Source organism: Carassius carassius, chromosome 19 (genome assembly GCF_963082965.1).
Source record: "Carassius carassius chromosome 19, fCarCar2.1, whole genome shotgun sequence".
NCBI classification, from domain to species: domain Eukaryota; kingdom Metazoa; phylum Chordata; class Actinopteri; order Cypriniformes; family Cyprinidae; genus Carassius; species Carassius carassius.
Window position 1 is genome coordinate 21,317,246 of NC_081773.1, and position 12,598 is coordinate 21,329,843.

The following is a 12,598-nucleotide window of genomic DNA, read 5'->3' on the forward strand; positions in this document are numbered from 1 at the left end:
TTGCTATCAGTCAGGATTTGGCCCAGAAGTTGATTGAGAGCATGACCAGTCGAATTGCAGAGGTCCTGAAAAAGAAGGGCCAACACTGCAAATACTGACTCTTTGCATAAATGTCATGTAATTGTCGATAAAAGCCTTTGAAATGTATGAAGTGCTTGTAATTATATTTCAGTACATCACAGAAACAACTGAAACAAAGATCTAAAAGCAGTTTAGCAGCAAACTTTTTGAAAACTAATATTTAGTATGTAATTCTCAAAACTTTTGGCCACGACTGTAGTCCCGGCCCGCGCGTGTAGCCTGTCAGATACCCCACCGCCAATCAAATTACAGCATTTCTTGTACTGTCGTCGTGGCCGTTAGAATCGATCCAAATAGCAGTGCAAAGATACAAATAGCAGTTCAAATGAGCTTGCTAAATATTGGTGGGGACAAATTTGTCATCTCAAAATATTGATAGGGACTAGTACCTAGCGTCCCCCCCTAAACCTACGCCCATGATTCACGCACATACTTTAAAGTCTTGATTACAAACAGCTGTTGAATATACCCACTCTTAAAGCCTAAGATCCCATGTTAATCGATATTGCGGCATGTTATCACAATGGAACCTGCCATTAAACAGCATTAATGTTTTAATTATTTAAAAAATTCCTAAATGCTTGCTTATTATGTTCACTTGTTATAGCTACAGCAAAGACATGACAATGTTATAATTTTAGCTTAAAGTCTTTAAATGACCTTATTATTTTAATTAATGTTTGATACCAACATACAAAACCACTGCCAAAGAAAACATAGAATTGCATAATCTGACTCTTAAAACTTTATACTTAATGAAATATAGCCCTGGTGACAACTAGCCCCGGTCTCCTCTAATTCAAAATATCCTGTGTATCCTCAGGAAAGAGACATATCCACATGTATTTGACAGCTCCAAACATTATAATTGCCTGCAGTGCAAAAGTACTCAGTGACTCCATACACACCTGTAATGTATTCAAGACACAGTCCATATGGACATTCCTGTAAAATGACAACTTGTTCTTGCACCGGACAGAAGACAGACTCGAACATGTGGTAGAAGCTAATGCAGAGGTACTGTACGTCTTGACACATACCCTTCTCCAGAACTGCAAGTGGGGTCAGGTTGATCTGGAATGGCCATCAGCGAGCCGAGCCTGTGGCTTACCGGAGCTCCCTCTTTCCTTCATTAACCTACGAGCCCCGTCTGGTTCCCTCCGGAGTCTTCGCCAAGGGTGTGAAGCCTTCTCATGCGGGCCTATGATGAATGACTTCTGCTGGTGCTGCTTAATGAGTTTGTGGAACGTGTGCTTTGTTATGTTTTCATGTGGTTTCACTAACTCCACAGCATTCCTGGGAATTTGCAGGACGTGGGCCTGTTTTAACCGTATTGTTTTATCAGCACCAAGTCCACCAATTACCTCTCTTATAGTGGCACAAGTTTTGTGTTGTGCACGTGCAATACATAGCCAAATAAATCCAAAGGGACACCCCATGATCTTGCCCACCTTACTAGGTCCCCTTACAGACCTCATTATAACTTTGCTACATAAACACTAAAGCTTTGCATGGGAAGATTTGTGCCACCTGTTATGCATTGCTGAAAAAAAATATGGCACATAGAGGAACTTGTACAACCTGTGGAAAATTCTGGAATATACGTCCCACAGAGTGTTGTAAAAAGTAATTAGGGCTGAGTCAATATTTGACAATTCGACAAGAATACAAATTCCATTGTAATCACATATGCCGTAGAAGTTTTGCAAGGTCACTAATCATAGGGTCAGTTCTTGGTGTATGAGCCCATCCATGGACATTTAATAATGCAAAATACCTTGACACAGTCAGGCATGAATTCTCAAATAAAACTAAAAATTCTGCACAAAGCAACCTGACTGTTTTTCTTCCTTGAAGTCGTAATGAACATTAATTGCCAGTGGAATGTGGTGTGCATGTTTAGCTTGATATTTTCTCTACCCATATGAACTGGAGCTGAACGCAGCTGATTTCCACATTCGCAACGCTTGGGCTGCAAAAGAAAGGACACATTCAATTTACTGCACCACATGGACACAGGAAACCAATTAGGGCCAGAGAATGATAAATGGCCATTTTATAAGCAGTTTGCTTGATTTTCCTGTTAAATAAGAACCTGTACATTTTCCACTTCAGACCCAGCAGCAACAAGGGATTCACTTAAAGCTAACACAAGGACCTCGCACAGACCCTGCACAGAGGAAAATGACTTTTACAGCTTTAAACAGCCAATCGTGACAGGCTCTAATATCTTTTTGTGGTTATTCTGAACTTTCAAACATAGGCACTCCAAAATAGGCAATTTGAACCACACACACATTAATGATTGGGACAGGGTATTTAAAGGGGTCATCGGATGCTAAATTTACTCTTAAATGTTGTTTGAACATAAATGTGTGTTAGCAATGTTTGTATATATATACCCTAAAATTATAAAAATCTAATTTTTCTTTTTAAAATCCCTATATATAATATCCCCTTTCTCAAATCAAGGTGTTCTTTGCTTCTTGGTGGGGGTGGGGGATTGTTGGGTTTGAGGGGAGTTAACGACCGTAGCCCCCAAATTAACACAATGACCATATACCAAATATAAAAACTCAAAATATGTCTTTTCCATACCTAAAATATATATTTTACAGTCACTTTATGCAGATTGATCATAAACACTAAAAGGCTTCCTACCAGTGGCTGTCCTACACAGCACTTAACATCTACCACAGATTTATCATAGGTAGAATGCAAAATGTTTCATTACAAGCATTTCAGTCAAATCTAATTTATGCAATATTACAAACTTTTAACCCAGGGGAGAAAATCAGCCCAATTCCATGCAAAAAAATATGGATTTGGCAACCCTGCATTCAACAAGAGCTGCATCCAAAGTGCTTTAAATAATCTGCATATTGATATCGGCTCCCTGATGCACAGAAATTATATTCAATGTAGCGGTGTCCAGTATCCGCTGAGAGGCTGAGTGGAATGAATCCATGACACACTTCGATGCAAAAAACAGGAGGTTTTATTTTACAATGATGGAAGTAACAACAAAGATAAATGATGACGGTAAAGTATAAAAAGGAAAATAAACAAAAAATTTAATAAGACAAACGCAACAAGCGGTCAAAAGAAATTAAGCGCTCTAGCTACTCACCCACTTCCTCCCTGCCACACCAAAAACTAACAAGTAAGTATACACCTACAAAAAATAAAAAATAAGAGACATCAAAGCTTTCCCGCACCTACATTCAATATTAGAATGTTTGCGGAAACGGGTGTTAATAGTAAGGAATTTAGCGGGATCAAGAAAACAGTTTAATACAAAAATGCACACAATGAATGGTGAGTGTAGAAAGCAAAAGCCGTATTCCAGACATTTTGGGTGATTTAGAAACTCCGACCGCACGCATTTATTTAGGTCCAAAAAGAGGACACATCTGGGGAAAAGAAGACGTACAGTATGGTCACCCTATAGTTAGCAAGTTCCATGGCTAAATTTGGCTAATGTTTACAGTCTCATGAGAACAGCTCATCACCCCAAGGAAGAGAGGGGCGGGGTGAGCAGAGCTAATTAGCATTTAAAGGGATAACAATAAAATGGCTTGCTTTTTGCAGAGCTGTTTTTGACAAGGTAAAAAGGGTGTTTTTTACACTACCACTACATTTTAACCAAAATATGTTATAGACTTTACATTAAGACCCTAAAGAATCATATCAAATTGTGGAAAATGGGCATCCGATGACCCCTTTAAGGAATACAGGGAAAATAAAAGTATAATAAATAGATACAATAAAAAATACATATTTTAAGCACAATATGGCACTAGAATACAGGTAATCACAAATCCTGGTGATATTCGCAATTGCACAATAGTATGTGATATTGCTTTTATACAACAGGTTCAATAATAAGCAACACGTTTATATTGAGTAACTCACACTTTATAGCATTTTTTTCTATTTTTTCTTCACCAACAAAAACAGTTCAAAACAAAGTCGCATTTTCACAGAGTACGAAGTGTTCCTGACTGCAGCAGTGTTTTGAATCAACATGCTAAATAATTGATTCAATTACTCAAATTTTTCATTCCTGAATGAATCAGTGATTTTTTTGAGTCAACGATTCTTTTATTCAATCAATTCGAGTCAGAAATTATTGAATTTCTTATAAAATCAGTAATTTAGCAGCCACCTGTCACCACCTAAAAGCGTCACTATGTTGATAATTAATAATACAGATAATAATAATAATACAGTTAAATAAATATTGCAGAACACTTTTATTGATATTGATATACAGTTAGGATATTGTTCATGTCTTTTGACCCCTCCTACAGTGTATATTTACTTTTTTTTTTTTTTTTTGAATTGTACTCCAATGTGCCAGCCTGCAAACATCTGCCGGTTTTCTATGCAGTTGCATAGGAGGGAGAGCCTGGCACTTAGATTGAACTCAGCATGGTATCAACATGCCAATACAGTTCCTCTCCCGTCATGCCACGCTGTCAGGAAATTCACCGTCTCTAGCTACCGCTGTTATCCCTGCTCCCTTTCTCTGGTGTGGGAATGAGGAGGAGACAGGAGACAGGGAGAGCACAGTAGATGACAGCCACATAAAACACAATCTCCATTTTTGACAATGGGGACATTTCTGAACTGCAGAGAAAATGGCGAAGAATTTAAACACTTTCATCTCGTTATAATTATTTCCAAGAACAGACATGAAAAGGAGAATCCACATTTTTTTCTTTTTGTTTATAAATGGTGGAACACAGATACACTGTTGACAGTTCATATGTTTTTTTTTTTTTGTCAGGTTAGAGTTTGGGCTAATGATTTGCCATTTTCTTAAACAAAAAATTATTACAATTGTTATCATTATTATTATTTTAAATTAAACAAACTGTATAAAAAAAAAGAAAAAAAGAAAGAAAAAAGAACAGCAGAAGAGTGGGCAAGGATTCAAATTGCAATAAAGTAAAAAAAAAAACTATTTTCATTTCAACCCTTCAGTCCAAGTACTCTTAATCAATCAGGCTTATTATAGATAACAAAAATTAAAACCATTAAAAAAAGTTAACAGATTATAATACAAGAACATTTTATTTCAAAGATTTATTATTTTAATTGTTTAATGTGCTAAAATATTTACTAAAAACTAAAACTGAAATGAAATTAATAAAATATATAGTCAAAATAAATAATTAATAAAAATAAAATATATTTTAATATCTTATAATATATTTTAATAATATAATAAAATATCATTTATTTTATTAATTATTATATTAAATAATTCAATGACTCATTAAAAATAATTAAATTAAAATGAAATCAGAAAAAAACATTTGAAATATTAATGTTAACTATAATCCTGTCTCAGTTATATTAAAACAACATTGGACTGAATGAACAAATTAATTAATGAATTAAAAATAAGGGTTTTTGTAAAAAAAAAATTCAAATTGGAGTACAATCACTTTCTGACACCAAAAAAATATGGGTATTATTATGTAAGACCTGTAAGAAAGTCACCATTTTATAAATAAATGAATAATTAAATATTTAATAGAAGTTTTGTAAAACACAAATAAAATAAGTCTCAGTTTGGAGTGGTATTAAATAAATATATATCACATTCAGACAGTAATATGGGTACTCTGTAAGAGCTGCAAAGTTATCAGCACTATTTCCATTGGTCCATATGAGTTTCCAGTATTCAATCAGCACCATTTTTTGTGTTCACTCTCCTTCACACAGTCTGCACAACTTACTGACCAATCTCTGAATCCCAGCACTGACTGTTATGTGTCATGCTGTGCAGACCCAAAGCCTGATCAACAAATGGAGAGCGAATACAAAGCCAACACCAATCAATACTTCCCTTTGTGAAGGACTGGAACGTTCTATGTATCCATCAGTCTGAAGTAAGCCAATAACTCAGCCCTCTCCAAGCCTCAGTGGATCTTGGTTTGACAGTGAAATATGACATAATACCGTATCTGTAAATCTGATGTTAATTCAGCGTAGGTCCAGCTGTACAATTCCATTTTATTTTGTCAGACTGCTAAGTTTAACAGTGTATGCTCATATACACAAACAATTTTACATGAATACCACAGACGGCTAGGTCTGACATGCCACGGAGATTCCCTCTAGGGATATAATTATAGAAATAAATACAGTGGAGGCTGTAGCTGTTAATAACCGTGCGATTGTTGACAGTCAATAGTATAGTTTAACATGCATGGTGAGGGCCTGTGGTGTAGCCTTTCAGATGCAACTCTATGTGCGAAGCTCCAGGCTAGTCAAAGAATTGCACTAATGCCCCTGCCCCTGGTTTTTCTGCAATCCCATAGACATGGATCTTGTCTATATAATGAGTTGCATTTCAAATTAGCAACTGATTCTGACCTTGTAGTATAATGAACAAGTATATACAAAGTCTGTGAATCTCTGTTTGCCCAGATCTGAAAGACCATTTAGTTTACAGTTTACGTTACACACACACACACACACACACACACACACACACACACACACACACACACACACACACACACACACACACACACACACACACACTTTTGTTCAAAAGTGCGTAATCACTAAGACATTTAATGTTTTTTTTAAAGAAGTCTCTTATGCTCATCAGGTCTGCATTTATTTGATCAAAAATACAGAAAAACAGAATTATTGTGAAATATTATTACAATTTAAAATAATGGTTTTCTATTTTTAATATACTTTAAAACATAATTTATTTCCATGACGCAAAGCTGAATTTTTCTTTAGGATTCTTTTAATAGATAAATTGTCTAAAAGAACAGTATTTATTTAAAATAGAACGTTTTTAAACAATATAAGTCTTTTTTTATCAGTCAAACACATTGTTGCAACACATCCTTGCTGAATAAAAGTAATACTTTCTCACATTTAACAAACTAAGAGGCTCATAGTACTTTAACTGTCACTTACATCTTTGAACATAGACTTTATAGTGCATGATCCAAACTTAAATTTTTATAATTCATGAATTAAAACAACATTTTGTAACATGATATTGATGTACCATTTACATGGTAATGCAATGTCTGATTTTAAAATGGGTTTTAAAGGATGAATTTTGAGATTTTTAGTTTTCAGTTGATATACATTTCTGAGGATTTCTAAAATGTGATAGAGAAAAAGGCTGAAGATGAAAATGAAGAAGTCTTTTTTTTTAAACAAAGATTCAGAACTCCTGTTATAATGTAGATTTTTGAGGGTGCACTCTTGTCATAAATTAATCTGTTACTTTTCCTACATAATTTTTAACTATAAATAATGGTAAAATATATATTTGGGAGTCTTAGACCTTTCCAACGATATATAGTTTGTCAAGATTAGATTAGATTTAATTGTAATATAGTGAAGTAAATGTAGGCGTCCCATATACGGGACGGGTGACAGTTAACAGTTCTTGTATATAATGTACAGTCATTAAAAATACGTACAACTGCACAAATAAGCATTGGATTTGTAGGAAAGTTAAAAAAAAAGTGTGATCAAGGACAGCTTTGCAACGTGTTCAACTCAAGTCAATCACAGATGAAGACAGGAGATAGTTGTTAGGGGACTGCAGCTAATCTAAGATCCTTAATGGTCTTCAGCTTTGAATGGACTTCTGGGTTCAATTATGACATCAATATTGCATGTCTCAGAACTACTAGATGAGACCCTTACAACCCCCAAAAAAATCAGCCATATGAGCTTTGAGGTCGTACATCAGTAGAATATGTCAGAGGGCTTTGTATTAGATGAGATTAGACCTGCCAGCTCTGGCCCCCTTCGTTATAGTGGTCCCATACAGAAGGGCCGATTGATCAGTTTGTTTAAGAGAATGTAAATAATGAATTCCCTGGGATTAATTGTGGCCTGGTCGGTAATTGCTGGAGATCACAGTCCCCAATTCAGAACTTCAAACTGCAAGTGTGAGGCGTTATGATGATTTTGACGAAAAGAAAAGGAATTGGGAAATGTAAATAGGCAGGTAGGCAAGGAGAAAGGAGAAGGGGGGGGGGGGGGGCGAAGAAAAAGTGCAACTAATGAGGTACAAAGACCTAACGAGTTTGGTGGGGAAAATCAAGTGTTTCCAAAGTCATCTTTAAACTTGGCGAGATGAAACCGAAGCGCGGCAGTTGTTTTTGACAGCCAGGGATGAGTGGGGCCACAGCTCTGAGAGAGGGGTAATTCCCTATTCCTTTTTTATTATCCCCCCTCTGTCTCTCTGCTGGGAGCCCCCTCGTCTCTCTCCCGGTCCCAACATTGATTCTTGAATTAGACTGTTTTATTGAATAATTAATATGGCGCTCCTTGTGATTGATGATTTGCATGGCTTGAATATTAGCTTTTCAATCAAACGCTGCTTGTTCTAATGTAATCATATTGAAAACATGTCAAGAAGTGTTTACCCACTTTGCGTGTGATGTCATCTTTTGTAGCACCAATGCCGCCGCCGTACAATGCTCTTCAGCGGGGAATAGCCTCGTTCGACATGTGATTACACAAATCTTCAGCTCTGGCAGCTCGGAAAAAGGGCTGATGGATTTCTTTTTGTCCGCTGAGAGCCATCATTTCCTCTAAGCGTGCCGCTCACAGACAGAGAGAAGCAGGACTCATGTTGATTGGCAGGGCGGCATGACTGGGAATACAGAGTTTGCGAGGCATGTAGATAACAGCATGCCAAAATAAGCATGAAATGCATCAATGAGTCTGCATGCGAATATCGAGAGCCTGCTTTAATTTGGGCCTGATTGAAGTGGCGCGCGTGTTTATTTGTTGTTTGGAGTCCATTTCTGGGAGTGTGTCAGCTCTCAACTGGGGCTTGAAAGCACTTTGCCTCATTGAGTGTCGGTTGTGTTTAGACTTCGCCAAACATGTGCACAGCTAAATTATTTACGCCAAACACACTAATGACAGGGAGGGATCATGTAGAGCAAAGGAAGTAGGGATGAGCGATGATCAGGGACTGGGCCCGTCTGTTTGACTAATGCTCACAACCACGCGAGGCCCATCCTTTCCCCAAGTCTCAGCATTACAACTCAATGCTTAAAATAGTCACTATCACACACAGACACGTCATGGTCATTCAGTATCGAGGGGGAATGTGGATTTTGAATCCAACTTTACAAAAATAAAACAATAATGATATCTTAAAGATATATACTTTTTTATGATTGTAAGAAGTATTATTTCAAAAGTCTGAGGAAAAATCAATCGGTTTACATGCCTGGATTTGGCCAGCGCAACTGAGACGCATCTTCCGCAGATCATTTGCTTCTCATATGGCTTTTTCCCATGAAACACTAGAGTAGCATGTCAAGCTGTTTTTTTTTTCTTTAGAAAACAAAAGTGCATGGTGGTCACTAGATTGCACATTCATTTACCAAAAAAAGAAAAAAAAGAAAAGCTATATAAGTGTTTTACCTCCTTTGGTCATATCTTGCTTTATAACAAAATAAACAACTTAATAAATAAATTGAAAAACACACATTCTTTCCTAATTGATGAGGTCAATACTGAATTTCCATTGTTTGTTATTATGGCCAAACTGCAAATTAAGCTGGAATCATTGTCCTTTGATTGTTATTGGGAAAGCAATGTGTAAGATATTGCATTATAATCAATGTTGAAATACGTCTTGCAGCCAACTGCAATTACTAATGCGACATAATATTATATACACTAATATGTTGTGTTGTTTTCATGTCACTTTTAATGTCATGGCATATTGTTTTCATGACATATGTTAGTTCTAAATAAAAATAATAAAAAAGTCTCATTTGTGAAAACACAAAGCTCACTTAGATTAAAGGCACCTTGAAGATAGGGGTCCGCTCCCCGGGGCTTACTACATGTCTCTTATATTATGCAAAAAATCATTAGGCTAAATTAAAAAGCTGTTTGAGAGTAACCAGATCTTTTAATGAGGCCAAAGAGGGAAAAAAGCAACATTAAAACAGAACCCTAGAACAGAAACACAATACAGACAGAGCGGGCAACTATCGATTATCACTCGGCCAGGTCACTATCTCACTTTCTCTGGACACTGCTGCTGAGTCCATGAGAGGATGAGAGAGAGGCCAGCTAATACCACGCAATCTGAACACGGTTCCAGACCTTTTCATTATCAGTCTCGTATTATTGATGGCAAAGTACTGCAGGAGAGGATCGATTTTAGCATTCAGCTACCCTAAGGAATGGAAACAGATGAACAGATAAACAAGGAAAGAAACATTTATAGATATCAAAAATAGCTTGGATTGGATATCATATACCCTTTATATCACATTTTATGGTTTTATTTCAGGTTTCTTGCACCAATAACAACTTTAATTTAGCTTCATATACTAGCCATTTTTACCAGTATATAAAATGAGTAAATGCTTATAGATTGTGGGTTTGCTGTCAAACCTGGTACAATTGACTCTAAATACCAATTAAAGTATCTTCCATGTCTCCAGCTACAGTACACCACAACTGAATTGGCCAAACAGGCATTGTTGATGTCAGGCATTGAACAGCTGTTATAATTACAGTATATTAATTATATACTGCTATATGTATTTACAAACAAATACATACTGGGTCTTTGCGAAGGGTCAGTTACTTAATTTCAAGATGACAACATGTGAAGTTCTACACATGAGCTGTTCACATCCTTGGACTCAGTAATATGCATTTCTGTGGCAACATTATAAAAACCTCAATGAATTTGTGACGTTGGAGTCTTGCAATTACTGTAATTACGACATGGCATGTTTGTAGAAATTAGGGGTGTCGTGATATACCGGTATTGACGATAACCGTGATATTCAAAGCAACGATTATCGATATCTTGTTCATTTAGTGTGTGAAGATATACTGGTATTAGCAATAACCGCAATATTTAAAATTAAAAGTTCTCTTATGATGACAGCACATGCAAATACTCCATCGCCAGTACCTGGTTGAGCTCCCAGGTGGCTGTATTGTTCTTTAACCCTGACACCTATCACACAAGAAGAAGATGCAGCATTCGCAGCTAATCCGAGGAGAGCCATGTTCATCAAAGTAAGTTGCTGTTATTTTACTAGTCATAGAATGGGAAATGTTATATTAACCTGTTAACAGCGGTTTTCTGTGTTCATATATTGAAGTAAAGGGTGATTATTTTAATAAGTACCATGTTTTCTTTACTTTACGTTTTCTTATCTTGGTATTTGCAATAAATACGACCTTTGTATAGCAACACTTTTTATTTTTGTTCAAATCTATTAACAGTTACACGATTAAAACCGATCTTGAAAAACTGAGCGACCACATTGCTACATTAAACTCTGTAAAATGTTAAGTTGGACGCAGTGCCATGCACTTAATGCTTCATCTGAGGTCATTCTTAAACAAGGTTCATTAGTTAACATTAGTTAATTACATTAGTTAACATATAAATAACATATATTAATGAACGATATTTCCACAGCATTTATTAATCTTAGTTCTTGTTAATTTCAGCATTTACTTATGCATTATTAAAATCAAAAGTTGTGTTTGTAAACATGAATGCACTATGAACTAACATGAACAATGAATTACTTTATTTTTATTAACATTAACAAAGATGAATAAATTCTGTAATAAATGTATTGTTCATTGTTCATTCATGTTAGTTAATACATTAAATTTAATAAATGACGTCTTATTGTAAATTGTTACCATTAATATTTATTCATCATACTGTTGAACTTCACAGTATTTTCTCTCTTGTTATTTCATAGGAGCTGCAAAGAAGATGGAGGAAGCCAGAGTCTTATGCCCTGTGTTTATCAGTATCCTTATGTTCGTTGGGTGAAAAAGAAAAACTAAGTAAGTAAACAATGTAAGAAATAATTTGACTGATATCCATCCCTCCACCCCCAAGGTTTCTACAGATATCACGATATATCGACATCGTGAATTCTTATGGCCACAATAACCATAATATGAAAAATCTAATATCATGACAGCTCTAATAGAAATCTTGCAATTTCGGGGCACATGAATTCCTAAACGTAATGATAGGATAGGCTTAGTCTCAAATACAGCTCCAGAGCAGCATTAGATATATTGTGGATTGAGTGTGCAAACATTTTCATATCTTTCTCATTACAGTATGCTCTCTCATGTGGTCAAGACTTGAAGTGTGAGTACTGGGATAGGCCCAGTGTTTTTATGATTGAGTCATTAACTCACATGATTCTCTCAAAAACTATTTTGTTCTGAATTCTTTGTCATTGGTGGAGCAAAAACAGGCAAATTAACTGGCAAAAATGGGCCTAAATTAGTTACTTAAAGTTACTTAAAATAATTTATTGTTTATTGATTAATAAATATTTGAACTTTGCTATTCAAATTAGTTTTGTCAAGATATGGGTTGAATTTTAATCAAGCTGTTTTTAAATTCAGTAAATGCATTCATTAATCAAGTCAATAAATGCAATCTACAATCTTGACTATCGTACAAGCAATCTTCTCTTAACTC